Here is a 6,726-nt window from a genome sequence, read left to right on the forward strand (position 1 = left end):
TTTTCTTTCTCTTTAAAGGTATAAATAATAATAAATGGGATAATTTGCTCCAAGAAAAGCCAATTCCACATGGGAGGCAGCTAAAGCTGCCCCATGGGAGCTCTATTTTTTTCCTTCAGGAAAAAAATTTCATCATGCAAATTCTAAAAGCCAGCAGCCATTGAAGGAGAAGGAGAAACAACAAAATGAAGTGTTTGCTTGCTATTGCAGACCAATTATTCTTCCAGTAGCTGCACTCCCGTGTGCAGTTTCTTGGTTGCAAGTAGTGCCTGTCCAAAACATGGATTTTTGGTCTCAGACCTGTTCAGTTTAAAATAAACGTGAAGGAGCCAGTTGGCCCCTTGTCCCATGGTCCTCGCAAAACCATTTTGTGGGTGCTGGTAGAGAGCAGGTGGTTAAATAAATGAAGGCAATGCATGCTGTACAAAAACACCCCAGGCAGGCTCACACTGAGGCAGTCAGAAGGACTTGGGAGTCTCTTCTGTTTCTGCTCTGCATGAAGTGTAAATAAAAGTAAGTATGCATGTGTGTGTATGCTGCTCGAGTTACTTGATGCTACCTCTGCTACACTGGGATTCTGTTACATTGGGAAGTTATGATTTAATTTGTAGTTAAAATCATCTCATTAGCATGAGCAAAGCCCCTAAAACCAACCAAAGTAGTTGTGCGGTGTTACTGGATTTCAAAGTGTTGAATTTCCACATCTGTAACTTCTGATTCTAGTGCTGTGTCCTGTATGGCAGCAAAGAGGGTAACAAAACTAATTTTAAAATTCTGGCATGAGTTTTAAGATAATACTAAGAATTTAATAAGTGCACAAGAGGATTTTATACCACAAGGCTTACTGAAAGTTAGTGGGTCTTGTGCTCTGCTTGCTGATGCTCTGGACTTGAAAATTCAGGATTCCTGGTGCATTTCTCAAAGGCCTAGCTCCTGAAATCAAGGCATTTTCTTTGTTCTTCCCCCTCCCCCCCCCACCTTGAAGTTATATTTCTGTTCCTTTTAAAGAAAAGGTTGAAAACACAAAAGCAAGTAAACATGAAAGGCTCAGAAATAAAAGGCAAATATAAATAATTCTAGATCTTTTTCATGACTTAATGACAGTCTCACGCTTTGTGCTTGGCCTGATGCATGTCTCTTTGAATACTGGAAGCTGGTCATGGTCAAAGTCCTATTGAAAATTTCACCCCATGTTATACTCCAATCAAAGAAGATGCAATTATGATGACTTTAAGAAAGGCACTCTGGTAATCCATGGTTGTAGATGCTGTAGCACACAATGTGCTTTCTTTACATGAATATTTAAATTCGTCTCTTACTATCTCTAGCAACTGCACCTAGCTTTCTGCAGTTGCTATGCATTACTCAAGACGTGTCAGGGCAGCTCCTTCCAGTCCAGCCCCAACATGATCTGCAGGTGTCATGGAGCAAGATCTGGTTTGGAGGCTGAGCTCTGGAGCTCCCAGGCCAGCAGAAGCTGGAAGCCCCATGGGATGGCAGGGGAAGGGAAGGCTGCCGGCTCCTGGGAGAGAGCGCATCCGGCAGCGGTACATGGCCTCTCTTCTGCCAGAAGAAATACCAGGGTGGCATGATGCATCCCAGAATCAGGAACGTTAGAGGAACAAGCAATTTCAGGGCTGAAAGAGGGCCTAGGGGATCTCCTAACATCGCAATATAAGTGTCTCATGGAAATGAATACAGGAAAGGTAAATGGGAAGATGACTGAAGAGAAGGGTTTTCTAATATTTACGGAGCTTTCTTTGGAGTCTGAAAGGCCAAAAATATGATCATAACATCTAGCTGGAGACTGAAGATGGGGATTTAGAAATGGAATCATTTATCAAACTGGAGCTAAAGATAGAAGTAAGTATGCTGTATAAAGGGCAGGATGAAGACAGTTTAGTAAAACTGACACTGAAAAAGAGGATAAGCTGCTGAGAACATCTAGAGGAATTTTCCTGAGAGGAGAGCATCACAAGAAGTGCCAAAATTGTCTAATTTTTCAAATGATTTTTATTAAAAATATATAAGTTTAGTTTCTAACATGAAGAATAATTTATCACAATAGAAATAATTAAATCCTCAGCAAAATGAAGAAGAATTTTTATGCCATTCCACAATTATTCTCAGCAAACACTTTTAATTTGGCCCAAACAATAGCAAGGAGGCTTTGTGGGTATCATAATATGCGATCTAGACCTGAATTATTTGTTTCAGTCATCACAGAGAGGGGACAATAAGAGGGAACATGACAAAAATATAGCAAACAATGAGTAGGGCTGCACATAATTTTGGCTGTCATTTTTGTATAAATCTCATGGTAGTTTGTGGTTTGCTTAAAGCTTCAGATTCATGTAGTAAATAAAAATCTAAGATTTCATTACAGAAAAACAAGTTTCTAATTTTCAAGACTGCAAGAAGACTTAAACTAATACAGAGAAAGAAAAGGAACCAAATACATTTTTTTAAGAGACAAATTTGTAGAGTTTTAACTCAAAAACTAAAATCTACCTTCTTACTCTAAAAAAACCCAAAGGCATAGAGCTAAGACTTGATCCTGCTATTAGAGCTCAGGTCGGTATTTATAGTGCATTAGTTACTCAGACAGACATTGCAAAGCCTTGTATCCCATCCTTTTCTTTCCTTAGCAACATTCTCTTAGAGCCTTGAAAACAACATGCCTCTGCCTTCTGTTTTACTTGCTTTTTCCTTCAGCAGATGCTGACGAGTCCGGGGTCTGATTTCAGTTCTGATCTGGAATAATTCCAGGGGCGTGCACGAAGCCATCCCCCTTCTTCCCTCCTAACTGGGTGGTGGCAGGGAGGAGAGTCAGGACTATTGTTCTCCCTCCCGCAGCAGCAGCCAGCATTGTTCCTTTTTATTTACTTCCCTCTCTCTGTAAACCAGCAGGGCTCGCAGCAGCGGGATGCAGCTCTCCTCATTAGAATAATGAGGGTGATTTATGAGAGAACGACAGTGAAGGAGAGCTCTCCTTCTGCAGCGTTCACCACTCGAGGCTGGGCACCCACCCAGCTGCCGGCAGTGCGCTGCTGGGCCTCCATGCTAGCTCACGCTCCCACCCCCAGCTACCCAGGCAGGCTGGAGGGCCCCCAACCCTTCAACCTTTGCATCTCAGTGAAAATGTACAGATAAATGCAATAAACACTTTTTTCCTTCACGTGGTGTTCTTCCCAAATCGTATGTTCCAAGGTAATACTGAAGGCCTAATTAAAATAATAAAGGAAAGGGAAAAACCCCATGTTGCACCTTTCCGTAGCATTAGCTAAGTGGAAATTTTGGCTTATAAAATGCTCCTCAAGCAGGTTTGCTGTGTCACTGGAACAGTCAGAGCTGCTACGGCTTTGTTCCTCTCCTGCACTGTGGAAGTTTTGCATTACTTTTAGGAAAGGCTTATGTATGAGGAGTTACGAAATTTCCTTCTTCCGGGGAAAACGTTACAAGTATCCTTTGTTCATCGCATTTCCTTGGTATCTTCATGGCAAAATACAGAGTGTACCTGGAAAGCTCTACTGCACACTGGAAGACCCATTTAAAATGCACATAAGACATATTTAAAAACACATTTAAGCTTTTAAAAATGTATTACACAAGCAAACAAAAAAAAAAATCATTGGCAATTCTGCCTGTTGTGTTTCTGCCTGCCACCAGAATCAAACATCAAACGTGCAGAAGTTGCCAGCTGCTTCCACTTCCCAGTGCGATGTTTGTGGTCACCTTTACGAAAGAAACCATACCCATCGCTTGTCTTTGCTAACAGGATGGCATTTGTAGTGCCTGCCAGGCAATTAAATCATTTTGTAAATCACCTCCAAGTCTGTAAGAATATTTTTTGTCCAGGAGCAGATTGATGGTACCAGAGTTTCAAGAGCAGTTATTCCTATTCAATAGCCTTCCACATTGCAAACTCCATGAAAAGCCTCAATGAACCCGAGGAGCTCACGGTATAACCAAGCCAGAGAAGTGAAATCAATAAAGGAATGAAGTATATATTACAAACTGACATGAAAAATCTTACTGCAATTGTAATTGCCTGTAACAAAATGCCTCATACCACGCATAGGAAAAAGCAAGTCAGCATCCAAGATTTTCTGCCACCTTCACATTGTCCCAAATGCTCTCAACAACATGTTCTCGGCTGGAACATTTGCCTCTGTCTTTTGCATATATGGAAAAGCAGTGCAAGACCCGGTTTCATCCATCCCATTCTCTCATGCAAAGCCTCAGTGTATTTTTTGGCTTAGCAGATTGGCAATTCTGACTGACACAAAGTTGATCCATGTGGAAATCCACCCTCTTTTGACAAAGTTGCATTCCGGAAATTGAGCAAGAACGCTCCCCTTCATTTTGTAAGGCGGGAGAGAGGTGGGGAGGGTAACCCCGAGACCTGGCCACTGCGCTTTGCAGCCAGAAGAAAAAATTTGGTGCTTATTGATACCTGATTACTTTGTGTTCACCAGGAAACAGAAAGCATCTAAAAACCTACCCAAACTACAATTTTATTGTTCAGAAGTCAGTGGTTTGATCCGTAAATATGCAACCTGATTTTTTCTGCCTCCAGACACGGTGATTTCACTGGTGGACATACGGCATTCCCGTAGGAAGAGCTCAGTATTAGTGGGCGATCCGTGGGGAAGAGACACAGCTATAAAATGGAGAAATGGTTAAAACACTATGCGGTGTGCCTCTCTCCTAAACAATCATACTGTACTTGCTTTCCCTCTCTCTTCTCAAAATTGCTGCCTTGGGGAGGTAAAGAATTACCATTGCCATAAACCATAATCAAGCTCAGATGTGCAAAGGGAAAGGCCTTGCTCAAATATCAAAGGGGTCTTAAACTGCCAAAACAGAGCAAGAGGGAGAAATCCCGAGGGAATCAGAGATGTAATTTATGACTGACCTTCATTTTAACTGGGAAATGCATGCTTTTGAATGGCAATGCTCCTGTGAATGCATGTTTTGTTTTGTTTCAGCTCATTGGGAATCGGTATTGATCTAAGCTCCCGGACAATGAGCCCGGGATGAGGAATCACATATGCATTCCAGAAACATTTTTCTGTGCTGAACTCGTCTCAGCAGTGACAGTGCCTGGCTTTGTTGTCCCCTCTGCCACAGCGCTGCCTTCCAGGGCTCGCCTCTTTGTGTTTACATCACCGCTTGCCTAAATAACTCCACATTTTCTGCATTCTCATAACCCAGTTGTCTGGATTTGGGAGAAAAATGAGAGAACAACTCTTCAAGGGGATTTTTGCTGCCACAGGAGCAGTTGATGTCTGGATGAGCTCTCAGACATTCAAAGGCCAAACATTACAAGAAAAAACAGACAGGTTAAATCTTTGCAGTCAAATATAAAACTACAGCATCACGGTGCCTCAGCCTCCCATGCACTGCCTTCCTTTTTACATTTCACAGGGCAACATTTGACTGGAGAGTCTCTACACTTCAGAAAAGTTTAGTTTAAAATCTATTTCCAAACTTATCTTTGTAATGGACCCAAACAGCACACTGAACTTTGGGGAAATTCAGATCCACATTTCCATCTGTATTTTATGGCTCAATTCCAGCCATAGTTTACGATGATGATGCTTAGCTGCTGTCAGCTGAAGTCAAGTGCTGCGTTCCCCTGGCTTCCCATAGGATATGCTGTATTAGAGCAAATATTCATTTCCATCATCTCAGAACTATGTTCCAGATTCTTTTAAAATTCCAATTAAACACTTTGATGAAAAAGCTTATTTTCTAAATGCTGCCTTACATTTAACATGAACCGCAAGGAATGACAGTGCTTAGTGGGTACAATGAAAAGGAGAGTTTGTTGGCGAAGCCCATAGAGTTGTCCATTCTGAAGAAACCTCTTACCAAGATGGTAGCTATTAGTAACATACACTTCTTGTCTGATAATCAGAAAAATATAATCTGTCATAAAAGCCTGAACTCCTTCACAGTTTCCCCTCTCAGCTTCCTCTGTGAACAGCTGTCAATATGTGCATGAAACTAACTTAAAAAAAACAGATAGTGACGTTTGATGTCTGATGCAAAACAAACTGACCTTTTAACCAGAGCTTTTTCAGGTAGAAAACCCTTTGGAGTTAATTGGATGGGAGTATTTAGGTTACTTTTCATCACTGCAACATGTTGTCTTGCAACACAAAATATGTCCATTTACAGTAAATAGAGAGATGTCTGCAATAAATTAACTTAAGAGTTTTGGAAACACAGATGGTATTTCTTGCACTTTCCCAAAGGGCTACATTTGCTCTAGAAAAGGCAGAGATTTTAGCCATTCTGTTATTTTTAGGAGTTCGTGCATCCCCATCATTTCTACTTCACTAAGAAGAGGTAAAATCTGATTTACAGTTTATCTGCAATCGAGCAAGGAGATTAAACAATTTATTTTGTCACTTGCAATATGTTTCTGCTGCCGCCAGCATTTAATTTTAGAAAAGTACATTTCTAAAAGAAATGGTGAAGATTATGTACTCGAAAGGCAAGTCCTAACATTCAATAAATTTTGGCTAGGAAAAAACATGCATCGGTTGCGTGACATAACTAACATAATACCTACAATTTGTCCCCAGAGCCCCATCCTTCTACAGCCCCTTTTTCGGGTCGGCGGGAGCTCCTGGGGGAAGCCCGGGCTGGGCGGCTGGCCCTCGCCGCCAGGAGGTGGCACGGTGCTCCCGCCGCCTCCCGGCGGGGGTCCCGCGG

At 41.7% G+C, this 6,726-nt stretch overlaps 1 protein-coding gene across 1 annotated transcript in view; it reads left to right on the top strand.

Annotated features, from left to right (window-relative positions):
- Window positions 1–3,558, top strand: part of LOC103921188 (Sjoegren syndrome nuclear autoantigen 1 homolog) — a 14,013-nt gene extending 10,455 nt beyond the window's left edge. The window contains exon 3 of the mRNA XM_009329112.1: window positions 2,719–3,558. The gene's annotated coding sequence lies outside the window, so the exon portion shown is untranslated. The remainder of the gene's footprint in view (window positions 1–2,718) is intronic.
- The last annotated feature ends 3,168 nt before the right edge of the window (window positions 3,559–6,726 follow it).

This window comes from Pygoscelis adeliae, unplaced genomic scaffold, assembly GCF_000699105.1.
Source record: "Pygoscelis adeliae isolate BGI_AS28 unplaced genomic scaffold, ASM69910v1 Scaffold427, whole genome shotgun sequence".
Lineage (NCBI taxonomy): Eukaryota > Metazoa > Chordata > Aves > Sphenisciformes > Spheniscidae > Pygoscelis > Pygoscelis adeliae.